General features: G+C 43.4%; 1 protein-coding gene across 2 annotated transcripts in view; it reads right to left on the reverse strand.

Moving 5' to 3' along the window:
- The window catches only part of Rev1 (Rev1 DNA directed polymerase), a 76,286-nt gene that overhangs the window by 52,288 nt on the left and 1,420 nt on the right, over positions 1 to 22,578 (reverse strand). The gene's annotated exons all lie outside the window — the stretch shown is intronic.

Raw genomic sequence — 22,578 nt, forward strand, 5'->3', positions numbered from 1 at the left:
TCGTAAAGTTTTCTTTGTGACACTGATAAAGGTTCATCTTCAAAAAATCTTCCAAAAATACCACCAACTCTGTATCAAAGTCCAGATTATTTAAGCGACTTCGATATCGGTAATGTGAATAATGAGTTTTTGCGATTTGAAGAAGTCAACGAAATAAATCGTCGAGGTCATCACATGTGTCCTGTTATTGTTCCACGTGATTGTCATGACGAGGCTTTCCTACCTCGTTGTTAAACAGAATCTTGCCAAATGGAGAGAAAGTGGAGCGTGACTGGTTAGTGTGGAGTGCCAGTAGCAATGCTTTTTATTGCCTACCATGTCGTCTATTAAGCGTTTGTTCTGCGGATATTCGAAACTCCAGGTATGGAAGAAGCTATACGATAAACTGCCATCACACGATAATTCTCAAGATCACATTAAATGTTATATTCAATGGCGATCTTTACAAAATCTAACTCAAAAGGAGGCTACAATTGATATACTTATCAGTGAACAGCTTATCGCTGAAACTCAAAAGTGGAAAGAAATTTTATATAGAATTTTGGACACTATTTTATTTTTGGGTGAAAGAGGCCTAGCTTTCAAAGGCGAAAGTTTATATGTTGGTGAACAAAACGATGAACATTTTTTGGGCTTCTAAGATCTCATAAGCCAATATGATCCGATACTTAGAGATCATTTGGAGAAAGTTAGGATTTCACAACAGCAGCAAAAAGTTTTTAAAAGTTCACTATCTTTCCCCAGACATTCTTAACGAGTTTATAGAAATTTGTGCAAAACACGTGAAGGAAACTATATTAGATCAACGCAAGAAAGCCAAGTATTTTGTAATTATCGTTGACGCTACGCCTGATGCTAGTCACGTGGAACAGACTACGTTCATTTTGCGCTACCTCCATTTCAATTTGAAAGCAACAAATTTTACAATTCAAGAACGGTTTTTGGCTTTCGTGGATTGTAACCAAAAAACTGGTCAGGAAATCGCTAATTTAATTTGCCCGACTCTAGGTAAACATGAAATCCCATTAAAAGATTACTCGCCTTGTGCAACCCACAGTCTGAATTTATGTGGTGTTGATGCTGCAGAATGTTGTACGGCTGCAATTACTTTATTCGACGTTGTAGAAAAATCTTTTACTATTTTCAGCAGCAGTCCACAACAATGGGACATCCTCAAAAAAAAATTACCGAGCTCTCTTCACAGTCTTTCAGACACTAGGTGGTCGGCTAGAATTGAGGCAATCAGACCATTCGCAAACCATGTTCCAGGATTAACGCTAGCATTACTAAACGCATTACTTAAGCTAAATTTGACTGCACAAGCATACGGATATATTACCGGCATTCTCAAGTACATCAACAAGTTCGAGTGTATATTGCTGTCCTCAATTTGGTTCAAAGTACTGCCTAATGAAGGAAACGTGGTACGCCAAGCTAGAGACCCCACTATAAATGTTGAGGTCCCACATGTGATTGCCCCCATAAATTCAGAAAACAAAAATTCGGAAACACATTTTTTCAGAAAACATTAGTCAGAACCTTTTTTTCAGAAAGCCAAAATTCAGAAGTCAAAATTCAGAAACAAAAATTCAGAAATCAATATTCAGAAGTCGAATTTCAGGAGTCAAACTTCAGAAGACAAAATTCAGAAAGTAATCAGACAGCAAAAAAAAACATAAAATTTTACGCAAAATTTTACCTTTTTTTGCTTTCTGATTACTTTCTGAATTTTTACTTCTGAAATTTTTTTCAGCCTGGAACTCAGCAACGCCGAAAGAAGGCGTTATATCCAATCGTATTATGGAATATGTATAATATTTTTACGAATACTAGCAAAACTAAGGGGTGCTGCTATCTCTAAGCCGATGCTAAACAGGATATCATGCACATCCATAGATCAATCATTATGTATCTACATAAACGAAACAATAATTGCGTCTACACATATGTACCATGTACGTATACGAGCAGCGGAGAAGCAATGCACAAACACATGCATATATCTTATGTGAATTGCTCACAAGAGAGGGCAATAATTTGTGCAAGTATCACTCAAATGAGAAGTTATAAACGTAGTTGTGGCTGGCGATTTTGTAGCTGAAACTAACTAGTAAGTTCTGGAATGGAAAAGCCTGGAAGTATGCAATGAGAAATCAAAAAGTATAAAAGGCGCGACAGTAGAGGCGAAGAGGGAGTTTCATTTGAGCTATCAATCAGTTTGGTCATTAAGCCAGCTATTCGTTGCAAAGTATCAGTGTTATTGTGAAGTACTTTAATAAAGGCCATTTTTCCATTATTCAATTTTGGAGTTATTTATTCAACAATTTAGCGATACGAACGTTAGCAGAAGATTGCAAATAAGGAGAATTGCAGGAAAGAGAGAGATATCGCAAAAGGCAATGATCCTAGCAAATATATCAAATGAAGCCATTGCATCTTTCCAGTTATTCACAACGATGAGCAAATACAGCCGCTTTAGTAATTCACATTCAGATTCAGGTTACAACGGCGAATTATATATTTCCGATGAAACTGTTGAAAGTAAGATAATATGGACTGCACATTTTATATGCATTCACATGTTATACACTGTATTGTTTGTTTACTTTCAGGGATCTCGGAGGCCATTTTAAGATCTTTAGAACCCACTTTCGTAAGACTGACATCGGAAATCCTAACATTACAAAATGAAATAAAGCAACTTAAAAAAAGACGTAAACAAATTCGAGGAATTCGAAAAGAAACATCAAAAAGATTCAGATGCAATTAACATACTGGTATAAAACTTTAATTATTTTAAGATCGCGGGTTCGAATCGAGCTCAAGGCCTAACAATAATTTTTTATCATTATTATTGTTATGATAAATTTTTTCTTAATTGAAAAAATTTTTAAATTAGAATAGAAGAAAGAAAAAATTTAGACAACTGCCAAAGCTCGTTGTATAGATCCATTTCGGGAACTGCTAAATTCCTTCATCGGCAACGTTTAGGCGCCGCTGCTATAACCATTCAGCCATCACAGCGGTTTTTTGTTTGTCTTCATTAATCCTACTTCTATTCTGGTTCGTGCCAATTGATATTCACAACACTGCGACATCTGTTGCAGAATGGATGTGAAAATTGGACTTGTTTGATGGCAATGCCGCCATAGTGTCATATTTTATTGACACTTTTTCCCCGTGCTCTGGGATGTATTAACAATTTTTGTTGTTATATCGGCCTACTGATTTTAAGATCGCGGGTTCGAATCGAGCTCAAGGCCTAACAATAATTTTTTATCATTATTATTGTTATGATAAATTTTTTCTTAATTGAAAAAATTTTTAAATTAGAATAGAAGAAAGAAAAAATTTAGACAACTGCCAAAGCTCGTTGTATAGATCCATTTCGGGAACTGCTAAATTCCTTCATCGGCAACGTTTAGGCGCCGCTGCTATAACCATTCAGCCATCACAGCGGTTTTTTGTTTGTCTTCATTAATCCTACTTCTATTCTGGTTCGTGCCAATTGATATTCACAACACTGCGACATCTGTTGCAGAATGGATGTGAAAATTGGACTTGTTTGATGGCAATGCCGCCATAGTGTCATATTTTATTGACACTTTTTCCCCGTGCTCTGGGATGTATTAACAATTTTTGTTGTTATATCGGCCTACTGATTTTAAGATCGCGGGTTCGAATCGAGCTCAAGGCCTAACAATAATTTTTTATCATTATTATTGTTATGATAAATTTTTTCTTAATTGAAAAAATTTTGAATTAGAATAGAAGAAAGAAAAAATTTAGACAACTGCCAAAGCTCGTTGTATAGATCCATTTCGGGAACTGCTAAATTCCTTCATCGGCAACGTTTAGGCGCCGCTGCTATAACCATTCAGCCATCACAGCGGTTTTTTGTTTGTCTTCATTAATCCTACTTCTATTCTGGTTCGTGCCAATTGATATTCACAACACTGCGACATCTGTTGCAGAATGGATGTGAAAATTGGACTTGTTTGATGGCAATGCCGCCATAGTGTCATATTTTATTGACACTTTTTCCCCGTGCTCTGGGATGTATTAACAATTTTTGTTGTTATATCGGCCTACTGATTTTAAGATCGCGGGTTCGAATCGAGCTCAAGGCCTAACAATAATTTTTTATCATTATTATTGTTATGATAAATTTTTTCTTAATTGAAAAAATTTTTAAATTAGAATAGAAGAAAGAAAAAATTTAGACAACTGCCAAAGCTCGTTGTATAGATCCATTTCGGGAACTGCTAAATTCCTTCATCGGCAACGTTTAGACGCCGCTGCTATAACCATTCAGCCATCACAGCGGTTTTTTGTTTGTCTTCATTAATCCTACTTCTATTCTGGTTCGTGCCAATTGATATTCACAACACTGCGACATCTGTTGCAGAATGGATGTGAAAATTGGACTTGTTTGATGGCAATGCCGCCATAGTGTCATATTTTATTGACACTTTTTCCCCGTGCTCTGGGATGTATTAACAATTTTTGTTGTTATATCGGCCTACTGATTTTAAGATCGCGGGTTCGAATCGAGCTCAAGGCCTAACAATAATTTTTTATCATTATTATTGTTATGATAAATTTTTTCTTAATTGAAAAAATTTTTAAATTAGAATAGAAGAAAGAAAAAATTTAGACAACTGCCAAAGCTCGTTGTATAGATCCATTTCGGGAACTGCTAAATTCCTTCATCGGCAACGTTTAGGCGCCGCTGCTATAACCATTCAGCTATCACAGCGGTTTTTTGTTTGTCTTCATTAATCCTACTTCTATTCTGGTTCGTGCCAATTGATATTCACAACACTGCGACATCTGTTGCAGAATGGATGTGAAAATTGGACTTGTTTGATGGCAATGCCGCCATAGTGTCATATTTTATTGACACTTTTTCCCCGTGCTCTGGCATGTATTAACAATTTTTGTTGTTATATCGGCCTACTGATTTTAAGATCGCGGGTTCGAATCGAGCTCAAGGCCTAACAATAATTTTTTATCATTATTATTGTTATGATAAATTTTTTCTTAATTGAAAAAATTTTTAAATTAGAATAGAAGAAAGAAAAAATTTAGACAACTGCCAAAGCTCGTTGTATAGATCCATTTCGGGAACTGCTAAATTCCTTCATCGGCAACGTTTAGGCGCCGCTGCTATAACCATTCAGCCATCACAGCGGTTTTTTGTTTGTCTTCATTAATCCTACTTCTATTCTGGTTCGTGCCAATTGATATTCACAACACTGCGACATCTGTTGCAGAATGGATGTGAAAATTGGACTTGTTTGATGGCAATGCCGCCATAGTGTCTTATTTTATTGACACTTTTTCCCCGTGCTCTGGGATGTATTAACAATTTTTGTTGTTATATCGGCCTACTGATTTTAAGATCGCGGGTTCGAATCGAGCTCAAGGCCTAACAATAATTTTTTATCATTATTATTGTTATGATAAATTTTTTCTTAATTGAAAAAAATTTTAAATTAGAATAGAAGAAAGAAAAAATTTAGACAACTGCCAAAGCTCGTTGTATAGATCCATTTCGGGAACTGCTAAATTCCTTCATCGGCAACGTTTAGGCGCCGCTGCTATAACCATTCAGCCATCACAGCGGTTTTTTGTTTGTCTTCATTAATCCTACTTCTATTCTGGTTCGTGCCAATTGATATTCACAACACTGCGACATCTGTTGCAGAATGGATGTGAAAATTGGACTTGTTTGATGGCAATGCCGCCATAGTGTCATATTTTATTGACACTTTTTCCCCGTGCTCTGGCATGTATTAACAATTTTTGTTGTTATATCGGCCTACTGATTTAAGATCGCGGGTTCGAATCGAGCTCAAGGCCTAACAATAATTTTTTATCATTATTATTGTTATGATAAATTTTTTCTTAATTGAAAAAATTTTTAATTAGAATAGAAGAAAGAAAAAATTTAGACAACTGCCAAAGCTCGTTGTATAGATCCATTTCGGGAACTGCTAAATTCCTTCATCGGCAACGTTTAGGCGCCGCTGCTATAACCATTCAGCCATCACAGCGGTTTTTTGTTTGTCTTCATTAATCCTACTTCTATTCTGGTTCGTGCCAATTGATATTCACAACACTGCGACATCTGTTGCAGAATGGATGTGAAAACTGGACTTGTTTGATGGCAATGCCGCCATAGTGTCATATTTTATTGACACTTTTTCCCCGTGCTCTGGGATGTATTAACAATTTTTGTTGTTATATCGGCCTACTGATTTTAAGATCGCGGGTTCGAATCGAGCTCAAGGCCTAACAATAATTTTTTATCATTATTATTGTTATGATAAATTTTTTCTTAATTGAAAAAATTTTTAAATTAGAATAGAAGAAAGAAAAAATTTAGACAACTGCCAAAGCTCGTTGTATAGATCCATTTCGGGAACTGCTAAATTCCTTCATCGGCAACGTTTAGGCGCCGCTGCTATAACCATTCAGCCATCACAGCGGTTTTTTGTTTGTCTTCATTAATCCTACTTCTATTCTGGTTCGTGCCAATTGATATTCACAACACTGCGACATCTGTTGCAGAATGGATGTGAAAATTGGACTTGTTTGATGGCAATGCCGCCATAGTGTCATATTTTATTGACACTTTTTCCCCGTGCTCTGGGATGTATTAACAATTTTTGTTGTTATATCGGCCTACTGATTTAAAGATCGCGTGTTCGAATCGAGCTCAAGGCCTAACAATAAATTTTTATCATTATTATTGTTATGATAAATTTTTTCTTAATTGAAAAAATTTTTAAATTAGAATAGAAGAAAGAAAAAATTTAGACAACTGCCAAAGCTCGTTGTATAGATCCATTTCGGGAACTGCTAAATTCCTTCATCGGCAACGTTTAGGCGCCGCTGCTATAACCATTCAGCCATCACAGCGGTTTTTTGTTTGTCTTCATTAATCCTACTTCTATTCTGGTTCGTGCCAATTGATATTCACAACACTGCGACATCTGTTGCAGAATGGATGTGAAAATTGGACTTGTTTGATGGCAATGCCGCCATAGTGTCATATTTTATTGACACTTTTTCCCCGTGCTCTGGGATGTATTAACAATTTTTGTTGTTATATCGCCTACTGATTTTAAGATCGCGGGTTCGAATCGAGCTCAAGGCCTAACAATAATTTTTTATCATTATTATTGTTATGATAAATTTTTTCTTAATTGAAAAAATTTTTAAATTAGAATAGAAGAAAGAAAAAATTTAGACAACTGCCAAAGCTCGTTGTATAGATCCATTTCGGGAACTGCTAAATTCCTTCATCGGCAACGTTTAGGCGCCGCTGCTATAACCATTCAGCCATCACAGCGGTTTTTTGTTTGTCTTCATTAATCCTACTTCTATTCTGGTTCGTGCCAATTGATATTCACAACACTGCGACATCTGTTGCAGAATGGATGTGAAAATTGGACTGGTTTGATGGCAATGCCGCCATAGTGTCATATTTTATTGACACTTTTTCCCCGTGCTCTGGCATGTATTAACAATTTTTGTTGTTATATCGGTCTACTGATTTTCGGGTATTTAGTTGGTTAAAATATTACAAAAATTTTAATTATAGTTGTAATAGTTCGTTACAGGATTCATTTAAAAATAGAACGAAAAAGCTGTGATATATTAAAGATAAAACATACCGAATTTTAATTACGAATAATTTGCCGTAAATCCACGGCCATGTGTGCTGAATTACCGGTTTCGAAGAGACCTAAAATGATCCCGGAAGTGTCCCTAAATGACACCAAATAGTCACGAAATGATGCCGACGGGATCCTGGACAAATCTCGAAAACTATCTAGAAATGATGCCGGAAGGGTCCCAAAATAATCCCGAAGTAGTCACGAAAAGTCCCGAAATGACCCTGACGGGATCCCGGACGGATCCCTAAAACCATTCAGATTTGATTCCTGAACGGTCCGCAAATGATCCCGATATAGTCCGAAAAAGTCGCGAAAAAACTCTGACGGGATCCCGGAAAAATCCTGAAAATCGCCCAGAAATTATCCCGGAGGAGTCCCAAAATGATTCCGAAATAGTAGTCACGAAAAAGGCCCGAAATGACCCTGACGGGATCCCGAAAACCATCCAGAAATGACTCTGGAGGGATCCCCAAATGATCCCGGAAAAGTCCACAAACTATCCAGAATTGATCTCTGAAGGTTCCGCAAATGATCCCGAAATAATCCCGAAAGTCACGAAAAACTCAGACCCATCCCGAAAATCATGAAGAAATTATCCTGGAAGGGTCCCAAAATTACCCCGAAATAACTCCGACGGGATCCCGGACAGATCCCGAAAATCATCCAGAACTGAGCTCTGAAACGTCCGCAAATAATACAGAAATAGTCCGGAAAAAGTCCCGAAAAAACTCCGTCGGGATCCCGGACAGATCCCGAAAATCACCCAGAAATTATGCCGGAGGGGTCCCAAAATGATTCCGAAATAGTCCCGAAAAAGTCCCGAAATGACCTTGAGGGGATCCCAGACCGATACCGAAAACCATCCAGAATTGATCTCTAAAGGGTCCGCAATTTATCCCAGATAAAGTCGCGAAAAAACTACGAAGGGATCCCGAACAGATCCCGAAAATCATAGAGAAATTATCCCGGAAGGGTCCCAAAATGATCCCGAAATAGTCCCGAAAAGGCGCGAAATAACCCTGACGGGATCCCGGACGGATCCCGAAAACCATCCAGAAATGATCTTTAAGGGCAACTGAACCCGAAATAGTCGTGAAAAAGTCCCGAAATCACCCCGACGGGATCCCGAAAACCATCCAGAAATTATCCCTGAAGGATCCCCAAATGATCCAAGAACAGTCTCGAAATTCCCTGACATTTTCCCGAAAAAGTAAAAAAATAAACCCGACGGGATCTCGGACGGATCCCGAAAACGATCCAGAAATGATGCCGGAAGGGACCCCAAATGATCCCGAAAAATTCCCGAAATTCCCCCGATGGGATCCCGGACGGATCCCGGATCATCCAGAAATGATGCCGGTTGGTACCCCAAAATGATCCCGAAATAGGCCAGAAATGACCCCGTCGGGATCCCGGACGGATCCCCAAAAGTATACAGAAATGATGCTGGAAGGTGAAATGATCCCCTTAAAGAATGATGAAAAATTAAATGATCCCCTTATAGTTCCGAAATGATCCTGACGGGATTCCCGACGGATCCCGGAAACTATCCAGAAATGATGCCGGAAAGGTTCCCAAGTTATCCCCAAATAGTCCCGAAATTACTCTGACGGTATCCCGGACGGATCACGAAAACCATCCGGAAATGATGGCGAAAGGGTCCCCAAATGATCCCGCATTAGACGTGGGTTCCGAAATGACCCTGACGGGATCCCCGAAGGATCCCGGAAACTATCCAGAAATGATGCCGGAAAGGTTCCCAAGTTATCCCCAAATAGTCCCGAAATTACCCTGACGGTATCCCGGACGGATACCGAAAACCATCTAGAAAAGTGGCCGGAGGATACCCCAAATGATCCCGAAAAAGTCCTGAAATGATCCAGACGGGATCCCGGACGAATCCCGAAAACTATCCATCTAGGTACCCCAAATGATCCCGAAATAGTCCCGAAATGACCCCGCCGGGATCACGGGCGGATCCCGAAAAAGTCCTGAAATGACCCCGACGGGATCCCGACGGATCCCGAAAATCATCCAGAAATGATGAAGGTAGGTACCCAAATGATCCCGAAATAGTCCCGAAATGATCCCGACGGGATCCCGGACGGATCCCAAAAACCAACCAGAAATGATGCCGGTAGGTACCCCAAATCGTCCCGATATGACCCCGTCGGGATCCCGAACGGATCCCTAAAACTATCCAGAAATGATGCCGGAAAGGTCCCCAAATAATCCCCTAATAGTCCCGAAATTACGCCGACGGAATCCCGGACGGATCCGGAACTATCCAGAAATGATGCCGGAGGAGACCCCAAATGATCCCGCTAAAGTCCCAAAATGACCCCGACAGGGTCCCGGACGGATCCCGTGTACCATCCAGAAATGATGCCGGTAGGTACCCCAAATGGTCCCGATATGACCCCGTCGGGATCCCGAACGGATCCCTAAAACTATCCAGAAATGATGCCGAAAGGGTCCCTAATGATCCTGTATTAGTCGAGAAAAAGTTCCGAAATGACTCCGACGGGATCCCGGACGGATCCCGAAAACCATCTAGAATTGATACCGGAAGGTACCCCAAATGATGGCGAAATAGTCCCGAGATGACATCGACGGGATCCCGGACGGATCCCGAAAACCATCTAGAAATGATGCCGGAAGAGACCCCAAATGATCCCGCTAAAGTCCCAAAATGACCCCAACAGGGTCCCGGACGGATCCGTAAACCATCCAGAAATGATGCCGGAAGAGACCCCAAATGATCTCGCAAAAGTCCAAAACGATCCCGGACGGATCTCGTAAACCATCCAGAAATGATGCCGGAAGAGACCCCAAATGATCCCGCAAAAGTCCCAAAATGACCCGACAGGATCCCGGACGGATCCCGAAAACAATCCAGAAATGATGCCGGAGAGACCCCAAATGATCCCGCAAAAGTCCAAAATGACCCCGACAGGATCCCGGACGGATCACGTAAACCATCAGAAATGATGCCGGAAGAGAACCCAAATGACCCGCAAAAGTCCCAAATGACCCCGACAGGATCCCGACGGATCCCGAAAACCATCCAGAAATGATGCCGGAAGAGACCCCAAATGATCCCGCAAAGTCCAAAATGACCCCGACAGGATCCGGACGGATCCCGAAAACCATACAGAAATGATGCCGGAAGAGACCCCAAATGATCCCGCAAAAGTCTCAAAATGACCCCGACAGGATCCCGACGTAAACCATCCAGAAATGATGCCGGAAGAGAACCAAATGATCCCGTAAAAGTCCCAAAATGACCCCGACAGGATCCGGACGGATCCCGAAAACCATCCAGAAATGATGCCGGGAGAGACCCAAATGATCCCGCAAAAGTCCCAAATGACCCCGACAGGATCCCGGACGGATCCGTAAGCCATCCAGAAATGATGCCGGAGGAGACCCCAAATGATCCCGCTAAAGTCCCAAAATGACCCCGCCAGGGTCCCGGACGGATCCCGTAAACCATCCAGAAATGATGCCGGAAGAGACCCCAAATGATCCCGCAAAAGTCCCAAAATGACCCCGACAGGATCCCGGACGGATCCCGTAAACCATCCAGAAATGATGCCGGAAGAGACCCCAAATCCTCGCAAAAGTCCCAAATGACGCCGACGGGATCCCGGACGGATCCCGTAAACCATCCAGAAATGATGCCGAAAGGTTCCCCAAATGATCCTGTATTAGTCGAGAAAAAGTTCCGAAATGACCCGACGGGATCCCGGATGGATCCCGAAAACCATCTAGAAATGATGCCGGAAGGTACCCCAATTGATGCCGTAATAGTCCCGAAATGACATCGACGGGATCCGGACGGATCCCGAAAACCATCCAGAAATGATGCCGGAAGAGACCCTAAATGATCCAGCCAAAAGTCCCAAAATGACCCCGACAGGATCCCGGACGGATCCGAAAACCATCCAGAAATGATGCCGGAATGGACCCAAATGGTCCCGAAATTACACCGACGGGATCCGGACGGATCCCGAAAACCATCCAGAAATGATGCCGGAAGAGACCCAAATGATCCCGCAAAAGTCCCAAAATGACCCCGACAGGATCCCGGACGGATCCCGAAAACCATCCAGAAATGATGCCGGAATGGACCCCAAATGGTCCCGAAATGACACCGACGGGATCCCGACGGATCCCGTAAACCATCCAGAAATGATGCCGGAAGATACCCCTAATGATCCCGAAATAGCCCCGAAATGGTCCCGACGGGATCCCGACGGATCCCTAAAAGCATCCATGAATGATTACGGAAAGGACCCAAACTGACCCCGAAAAAGTCCCGTAATGATCCGGAAACCATCAAGAATTTATCTCTCGAAGGTACGCAAACTACCCGAAAGTACCCCGACGGGATCCCGGACGGTTCCCGAAAAACCATCCAGAAATGATGCCGGAAGGGTCCCCAAATGATCGCGAAATAGTCCCGAAATGATTCCGGAATACTCCGAAAATGTCCAAAATAACCCCGACGGGATCCCGGACGGATCCCGAAAACTATACAGAAATGATCCCGGAAGGGTCCCAAAATGATCCCGAAAATAGTCCCGAAAAGTCCCGAAATTACCCGGCGTAATCCCGGACCGATCCCGAAAACCATCCAGAAATGATCCCGGAGGGTCTCGATATGACCCTTACGGGATTACAAATAAGGTGAAGCTAATTATAAAACCATGTTAATAAGGTAGCAGGCGCATTGAAGCGAATAAAAAGTTACATAGAAACATACAGGTAAAGCTAATAAAAGCGTTCTAATAAAAACAATTGATGGAGGGTGGATGGCTGGAGTAGAGGAGAGGACCAGGTCGGCAGGCATCGGTGCAATTCAGAAACGAAACATCAAAACAAAGGAGAATTAAACAAGGGGTGCCACAGGGTGGTGACCTATCCCCGCTTTTGTTTAATTTCTACATATCTAAGCTACCCTCACCACCGGAAGGAGTCACAATCGTTTCTACGCCGATGACTGCACAATAATGGCCACAGGCCCAGGCCCAAAGATCGATGAGCTATGCAATAAAATAAACGGCTATCTCCCTGATCTCTCCAGTTTTTTCGCCTCGCGAAACCTGGCATTGTCACCGACTAAATCTTCCGCGACCTTATTTACAACATGGACGCCCCAAATGTCGACCATATTGAACATCCACGTCAATGGCACTACGCTACCGACTGTCCTACACCCCAAAGTCTTGGGTGTGACGTTTGATCAGGATCTACATTTTGGTGCGCACGCAACCGCAATTGTTCCAAGAATTCAGAGCCGTAATAAAATCCTCAAATCCCTTGCTGGCAGTACCTGGGGAAAAGATAAAGAAACGCTCTTGACCACATACAAAGCAATTAGCCAGCCGATTACGTGCTACGCGTCACCATATGGTCGCCAAGCCTAAAAACCACCCACTGAAGAAACTACAGGCCTGCCAAAATACTGCTCTCAGAATCGCCACGGGCTGTCTTCTTATGTCCCCAGAACACCATCTGCATAATGAGGCGAGAATACTCCCCATCAGGAGAGAAATGAGATGCTGACCAAACAGTTTCTGTTGAATACCCAGAAACCTGGGCATCCCAACAGACATCTGATTGACGAACCAGCACCGCCTAGGGGCCTAAGGAGTCATCTCCGTAAGCATTTGAGGAAATACGGCACCTGAGAACCCAGCCGTATAAAGCGGAAAAACACAAGCAGGTCCTTGGTGAACTCCATAGACAGGCGTCGGACCTTTATGTCGGAATTGCCCGGTGAATCAGTACTTGAAGAAAAATATCCAGAACTGGCAGAAGAGGAACGCATACTCCCAGGGAAACGCGTGTCACTCTTGCTCAACTTCGTTATACAAAATGTATGCCCTGCTTGCAATGTGTCCCCACATGACAGCAACCATCTCCTTAATTGTAATGTGGAACCAACGCCTCTAACACCCCTTTCCTTATGGTCCACCCCTGTTGAAACGGCAAGTTTCCTTGGACTCCCGTTAGAGGATATTGATGACAATTTGTGATCGGTCGCGGCTATTAGGTGGGGCGAGCATTGCTACAACAACAACAACAGGAGAGGACCACTGATCGTTCCTCCAAAATTCCAAAATTGTCTAGATCTCGTTCTGTATGTACCAGATACCAAAAACTATTGATTTAGGAGAAAATTTATATTGAGTTATAACAATTTATAGATTTTACACCAGAGGGGGTGATAAAGGGGGCGGAGGGTGTCACTGCTTACTTTGTAAGCCCTCGACTTATTTGACCCCTTGAGTCTGTGATATTGGTGAAGGCCAGTATACGTAAAGTTATAATGTGTAAAAATTATTGAAAAATAATTTCTCGAAGGGGTCGTGGGACCCCAACACCTCTTTCCATGTTCGAAAAAAATTTCGCTAGTAGACTACTGTCTGTGTCCCAAATTTCATCAAAATCCGTGTAGCCATTCTGGCGTGATTCAGTCGCAAAGACGAAAAAATATAATAATTAAATTATAACTGTTCCTAGGGGGCGGCGACCACGCCCCTTTTCAAAAATATATAGCTAGTAGATCCTTCTAGACTATTGGCTATATGTGTGCAAAATTTCATCCAAATCGGTCCAGCCGTTCTTGCGTGATTGAGTCACAAAGACAAACGTCTGGACAAACATCCAAACATCCAAACATCTTCACATCCAAACTTTGGCATTTATAATATAATATATATATATACTAGCCTTTACCCGCGGCCCCGTCCGCAAGGAAAATTTTAAATATATGGGCTATTCGCGTTAGCCTGCTTATTATCTGTTTAAAATTTTGTTTTCTGTCTAATGCATTTTATTTTTGTAATTGAGTAAAAAAAAGAACTAAATGAGCTGATAACCTGATAGGATCCCAAATGATCCCGAAATTATCCAGAAAAAGCTACGAAATGACGCCAACGCTATCGCGGACGGATCCCGAAAACCATCCAGAAATGCCCCGAAAGGGTCTCCAAAAGTTCCCCGAATAGTCCCAAAAAAACCCGAAATGAGAGCGACACGATTCTAGACGTATCCAGAGAACCACACAGAAATGATCCCTGAAGGTGTTTCAAAATGATCCCGAAAAGGTTCCGAAATGACCCTGACGGGCTCTCGGGCGGATCTCAAAAACCATCCAGAAAATATCCAGGAAGGGTCCCTAAATTATTCCGACTAATTCCAGAAAAAGTTCCGAAATGGCTCCGAGGGGATCCAAGATGGATCGCGAAAACCATACAGAAATTATTCCGGAAGGATTCCAAAATGATCCCGAGATAGTCCGGAATTGACCCAGATGGGATCCCGCACAGATCCAGAAATGATCCCGGAAGGGTGCAAAAACTATCCCGGAAAAGTAACAAAAAATACCGAAATGGCTCCTACGGCATCCCGGACGGATCCAGAAATGATCTCGGAAGGGTCCCCAAATGATCCCAAAATGGTCCCGAAATGACCCTGATGGATCCGGCAAACCATCAAGAAATTATGCCGAAAGGGTCCCAAAATGATCCCGAAATAATACAGAAAAAGTCACGAAACGACCCCTAGAGGATCCCCAAATGATCCCGTATTAGCCCCGAAAAGGTCCCGAAATAACCCCGACGGGATCCCGGACAAATCCCGAAAACCATCCAGAAATGATGCCGGAAGGAATCCCAAATGATTCCGTAAAAGTCCCGCATTGATTCCGACGGGATCCCGAACGGATACCGAAAATCATCCAGAAGTGATGCCGGAAAGGTCCTCAAATGATCACCTAATAGTCCCGAAATGACCCTTAAGGGGTCATGGACGGATCCCATAAACCATCCAGAAATGATCCCGATATAGTCCCGAAGAAGTCCCGAAATGACCCTGACGGGATCTCAAACGCACCCCTAAATGACCCTGACGGGATCCCGGACAGATCCCGAAATCCATCTAGAAGAGATCTTGGGAGGGACCCCAAATGATCCCGAAAAAGCCCCGCAATGATTCCGAGGGGATCCTGATCGGATACCGAAAACCATCCAGAAGTGATGCCGGAAAGGTCCTCAAATGATCACCTAATAGCAAAATGACCCTGACGGCATCCCGGACTGATCCCAAAATCCATCCAGAAATGATCTTGGGAAGGTCCCAAAATTATCCCGAAATAGTCTCGGAAAAGTTCAGAAATTACCCTGACGGGTTCCCGGACGAATCCTGAAAGCCATCTCTAAATGATCCCGAAAAAGTCCCGAAATGACCCTGACTGGACCCCGAAAGCTATCCAGAAATGATGCCGGAAATGTCCTCAAATGATCACCTAATAGTTCCGAAAAGACCCTGACGGGATCCCGAACGGATCCCGACAACTATCTAGAAATGATGCCGAAAGGGCCCGCAAATGATTCCGTATTAGTCGAGAAAAAGTCCCGAAATGAACCCGACGGGATGCCGGACGAATCCCAAAAACCATCCAGAAATGATGCCGGAAGGCACACCAAATGATCCCGAAAAAGTCCCGCAATAATTCCGACGGGATCCTGAGCGGATACCGAAAACCATCCAGAAGTGATGCCGAAAAGGTCCTCAAATGATCACCTAATAGTCCCAAAATGACCCTGACGGCATCCCGGACAGATCCCGAAATCCATCCAGAAATGATCTTGGGAGGGTCCCAAAATTATCCCGAAATAGTCTGGGAAAAGTCCAGAAATTACCCTGACGGATCCCGGACGAATCCTGAAAACCAATCTTAAATGATGCGAAAGTCCCGAAATGACCCTGATGGGACCCGGAAAGGGTCCCGAAAACTAACCAGAAATGATGCCGGAAAGGTTCTCAAAGATCTCCCAATAGTTCCGAAAAGACCCTGACGGGATCCCGAACGGATCCGACAACTATCCAGAAATGATACCGAAAGGGCCCGCAAATGATCCCGTATTGGTCGAGAAAAAGTCCCGAAATGACCCCGAAGGGATGCCGGACGAATCCCAAAAAACCATCCAGAAATGATGTCGGAAGGGACCCCAATGATCCCGAAAAAGTCCCGCAATTATTCCGACGGGAATCTGAACGGATACCGAAAACCATCCAGAAGTGATGCCGGAACGGTCCTCAAATGCATCAACTAATAGTCCCAAAATGACCCCGAGGGCATCCCGGACAAATCCCGAAATCCATCCAGAAATGATCTTGGGAAGGTCCCAAAATGATCCCGAAATAGTCTCGGAAAAGTCCAGAAATTACCCTGACGGGTTCCCGGACGAATCCTGAAAGCCATCCTTAAATGATACCGAAAAAGCCCCGAAATGACCCTGACGGGATCCCGAAAGGATTCCAAAAACAATCCAGAAATGATGCCGGAAAGTCCTCAAATGATCCCCTAATAGTTCCGAAATGACCGTGACGGGATCCCGAATGGATCCCGACAACTATCCAGAAATTATGCCGGAAGGGTCCGCAAATGATCCCGTATTAGTCGAGAAAAAGTCCCGAAATGACCCCGACGGGATCCCGGACGAATCCCAAAAACCATCCAGAAATGATGCCGGTAGGTATCCCAAATGATCCCGAAATAATCCCGAAATGACCTCGTCAGCATCCCGGACGGATACCGAAAATTATCCAGAAATGATGCCGGAAAGGTCCACAAATGATCCCCTAATAGTCCCGAAATTACCCTGATGGGATCCCGGACGGATCCCGAAAACCATCCAGAAATGATGCCGGAAGAGCCCCCAAATGATCCCGAAAAAGTCCCCAAATGACCCCGACGATATCCCGGACGGATCCCGAAAACCATCCAGAAATGATGCCGGAAGAGCCCCCAAATGATCCCGAAAAAGTCCCCAAATGACCCCGACGAGATCCCGCACGGATCCCGAAAACCATCCAGAAATGATGCCGGAAGAGCCCCAAATGATCCCGAAAAAGTCCCCAAATGACCCCGACATACTCCAGAAAAGGTTCCGAAATGGCTCCGAGGGAATCAACGACGGATCGCGAAAACCATACAAAAATGATTCCGGAAGGATCCCAAAATGATCCCGAAATAGTCCGGAAATGACCCAGATGGGATCCCGCACAGATTCAGAAATGATCCCGGAAAAGTAACAAAAAATCCCGAAATGGCTTCTACGGCATCCCGGACGGATCCAGAAATGATCTCGGAAGGGTCCCCAAATGATCACAAAATGGTCCCGAAATGACCCTGATGGATCCGGCAAACCATCAAGAAATTATGCCGGAAGGGTCCCCAAATGATCCCGAAATAAAACAGAAAAAGTCACGAAACGACCCCTAGAGGATCCCCAAATGATCCCGTATTAGCCCCGAAAAAGTCCCAAAATGACCCTGACGGGATCCCGAAAGGATTCCGAAAACAATACAGAAATGATGCCGGAAAGGTCCTCAAATGATCCCCTAATAGTCCCGAAATGGCCGTGACGGGATCCCGACAACTATCCAGAAATGATGCCGAAAGGGTCCGCAAATGATCCCGTATTAGTCGAAAAAAAAGTCCCGAAAGGACCACGACGGGATCCCGGACGAATCCCAAAAACCATCCAGAAATGATGCCGGTAGGTATCCCAAATGATCCCGAAATAGTCCCGGAATGACCTCGTCGGCATCCCGGACGGATCCCGAAAATTATCCAGAAATGATGTCGGAAAGGTTCCCAAATGATCCCCTAATAGTCCCGAAATTACCCTAATGGGATCCCGGACGGATCCCGAAAACCATCCAGAAATGATGCCGAAAGGCTTCCCAAATGATCCCGTATTAGTCGCGAAAAAGTCCCGAAATGACCCCGACGGGATCCCGGACGGATCCCGAAAACCATCCAGAAATGATGCCGAAAGGGTTCCCAAATGATCCCGTATTAGTCGCGAAAAAGTCCCGAAATGACCCCGACGGGATCCCTGACGGATCCCGAAAACCATCCAGAAATGATGCCGGATGAGCCCCAAAATGATCCCGAAAAAGTCCCCAAATTACCCCGACGAGATCCCGGACGGATCCCGAAAACCATCCAGAAATGATGCCGGAAGAGCCCCCAAATGTTCCCGAAAAAGTCCCCAAATGACCCCGACGATATCCCGGACGGATCCCGAAAACCATCCAGAAATGATGCCGGAAGAGCCCCCAAATGATCCCGAAAAAGTCCCCATATGACCCCGACGAGATCCCGCACGGATCCCGAAAACCATCCAGAAATGATGCCGGAAGGGTCCCCAAATGATCGCGAAATAGTCCCGAAATGATTCCGGAATAGTCCCGAAAATGTTCCAAAATAACCCCGACGGGATCCCGGACGGATCCCGTAAACTATACCGAAATGATCCCGGAAGGGTCCCAAAATGATCCCGAAATAGTCCCGAAAAAGTCCCGAAATTACCCCGGCGTAATCCCGGACCGATCCCGAAAACCATCCAGAAATGATCCCGGAAGGGTCTCGATATGACCCTTACGGGATTACAAATAAGGTGAAGCTAATTATAAAACCATGTTAATAAGGCAGCAGGCGCATTGGAGCGAATAAAAAGTTAGATAGAAACATACAGGTAAAGCTAATAAAAGCGTGCTAATAAAAACAATTGATGGAGGGCGGATGGCGGAAGTAGAGGAGAGGACCACTGATCGTTCCTCCAAAATTGTCTAGATCTCGTTCTGTATGTACCAGATACCAAAAACTATTGATTTAGGAGAAAATTTAGATTGAGTTATAACAATTTATGGATTTTACACCAGAGGGGGAGATAAAGGGGGCGGGCGGAGGATGTCACTCCTTACTTTGTAAGCCCTCGACTTATTTGACACCTTGAGTCTGTGATATTGGTGAAGGCCAGTATACGTAAAGTTATAATGTGTAAAAATTATGAAAAATAATTTCTAGAAGGGTTCGTGGGACCCCACCCCTCTTTCCATGTTCGAAAAAAATTTCGCTAGTAGACTATTGTCTGTGTCCCAAATTTCATCAAAATCCGTGTAGCCATTCTGGCGTGATTCAGTCGCAAAGACGAAAAAATATAATAATTAAATTATAACTGTTCCTGGGGGGCGGGGACCACGCCCCTTTTGAAAAATATATAGCTAGTAGATCCTTCTAGACTATTGGCTATATGTGTGCAAAATTTCATCCAAATCGGTCCAGCCGTTCTTGCGTTATTGAGTCACAAAGACAAACGTCTGGACAAACATCCAAACATCCAAACATCCAAACATCCAAACATCTTAACATCCAAACTTTCCCATTTATAATATATACTAGCCTTTACCCGCGGCCCCGTCCGCAAGGAGAAAATAAAATAAATGTGCTATTCGCGTTAGCCTGTTTATCAAGTTGTCTGTTTAAAAATTTTTTCTGTCAATGTATTTTATTTTTTAATACAGTAAAAAAAAAAAACTAACTGAGCTGATGGGCACGCTTACATGAATAGTACAATACACTTTTTTCGAATTAAAAAAAATACATTTTGTTTCTAAGTTAAATTAATTGATATGACAGGGGTGAAATAATTACTACTCGTAGAACAAAGGAGTGAAACTACAATTAGCTAAAACCAAAAAGAAGTTTTTAAATAAAAGCAGTGTTGCTTTTTCGGGTATTTAGTTGGTTAAAATATTACAAAAATTTTAATTATAGTTGTAATAGTTCGTTACAGGATTCATTTAAAAATAGAACGAAAAAGCTGTGATATATTAAAGATAAAACATACCGAATTTTAATTACGAATAATTTGCCGTAAATCCACGGCCATGTGTGCTGAATTACCGGTTTCGAAGAGACCTAAAATGATCCCGGAAGTGTCCCTAAATGACACCAAATAGTCACGAAATGATGCCGACGGGATACTGGACAAATCTCGAAAACTATCCAGAAATGATGCCGGAAGGGTCCCAAAATAATCCCGAAGTAGTCACGAAAAGTCCCGAAATGACCCTGACGGGATCCCGGACGGATTCCGAAAACCATCCAGATTTGATTCCTGAACGGTCCGCAAATGATCCCGAAAATCGCCCAGAAATTATCCCGGAGGAGTCCCAAAATGATTCCGAAATAGTAGTCACGAAAAAGGCCCGAAATGACCCTGACGGGATCCCGAAAACCATCCAGAAATGACTCCGAAGGGATCCCCAAATGATCTCGGAAGGGTCCCCAAATGATCCCAAAATGGTCCCGAAATGACCCTGATGGATCCGGCAAACCATCAAGAAATTATGCCGGAAGGGTCCCCAAATGATCCCGAAATAAAACAGAAAAAGTCACGAAACGACCCCTAGAGGATCCCCAAATGATCCCGTATTAGCCCCAAAAAAGTCCCAAAATGACCCTGACGGGATCCCGAAAGGATTCCGAAAACAATACAGAAATGATGCCGGAAAGGTCCTCAAATGATCCCCTAATAGTCCCGAAATGACCGTGACAGGATCCCGACAACTATCCAGAAATGATGCCGAAAGGGTCCGCAAATGATCCCGTATTAGTCGAAAAAAAGTCCCGAAAGGACCACGACGGGATCCCGGACGATTCCCAAAAACCATCCAGAAATGATGCCGGTAGGTATCCCAAATGATCCCGAAATAGTCCCAAAATGACCTCGTCGGCATCCCGGACGGATCCCGAAAATTATCCAGAAATGATGCCGGAAAGGTTCCCAAATGATCCCCTAATAGTCCCGAAATTACCCTAATGGGATCCCGGACGGATCCCGAAAACCATCCAGAAATGATGCCGAAAGGGTTCCCAAATGATCCCGTATTAGTCGCGAAAAAGTCCCGAAATGACCCCGACGGGATCCCGGCCGGATCCCGAAAACCATCCAGAAATGATGCCGGATGAGCCCCAAAATGATCCCGAAAAAGTCCCCAAATGACCCCGACGAGATCCCGGACGGATCCGGAAAACCATCCAGAAATGATGCCGGAAGAGCCCCCAAATGACCCCGACGATATCCCGGACGGATTCCGAAAACCATCCAGAAATGATGCCGGAAGAGCCCTCAAATGATCCCGAAAAAGTCCCCATATTACCCCGACGAGATCCCGCACGGATCCCGAAAACCATCCAGAAATGATGCCGGAAGGGTCCCCAAATGATCGTGAAATAGTCTCGAAATTATTCCGGAATAGTCCCGAAAATGTTCCAAAATAACCCCGACGGGATCCCGGACGGATCCCGTAAACTATACAGAAATCATCCCGGAAGGGTCCCAAAATGATCCCGAAATAGTCCCGAAAAAGCCCCGAAATTACCCCGGCGTAATCCCGGACCGATCCCGAAAACCATCCAGAAATGATCCCGGAAGGGTCTCGATATGAACCTTACGGGATTACAAATAAGGTGAAGCTAATTATAAAACCATGTTAATAAGGCAGCAGGCGCATTGGAGCGAATAAAAAGTTAGATAGAAACATACAGGTAAAGCTAATAAAAGCGTGCTAATAAAAACAATTGATGGAGGGCGGATGGCGGGAGTAGAGGAGAGGACCACTGATCGTTCCTCCAAAATTGTCTAGATCTCGTTCTGTATGTACCAGATACCAAAAACTATTGATTTAGGAGAAAATTTAGATTGAGTTATAACAATTTATGGATTTTACACCAGAGGGGGAGATAAAGGGGGGGGGGCGGAGGGTGTCACTGCTTACTTTGTAAGCCCTCGACTTATTTGACCCCTTGAGTCTGTGATATTGGTGAAGGCCAGTATACGTAAAGTTATAATGTGTAAAAATTATGAAAAATAATTTCTCGAAGGGTCGTGGGACCCCCACCCCTCTTTCCATGTTCGAAAAAAATTTCGCTGGTAGACTACTGTCTGTGTCCCAAATTTCATCAAAATCCGTGTAGCCATTCTGGCGTGATTCAGTCGCAAAGACGAAAAATATAATA

This window comes from Eurosta solidaginis, chromosome 5 (assembly GCF_040869045.1).
Source record: "Eurosta solidaginis isolate ZX-2024a chromosome 5, ASM4086904v1, whole genome shotgun sequence".
In the NCBI taxonomy this organism is placed as follows: domain Eukaryota; kingdom Metazoa; phylum Arthropoda; class Insecta; order Diptera; family Tephritidae; genus Eurosta; species Eurosta solidaginis.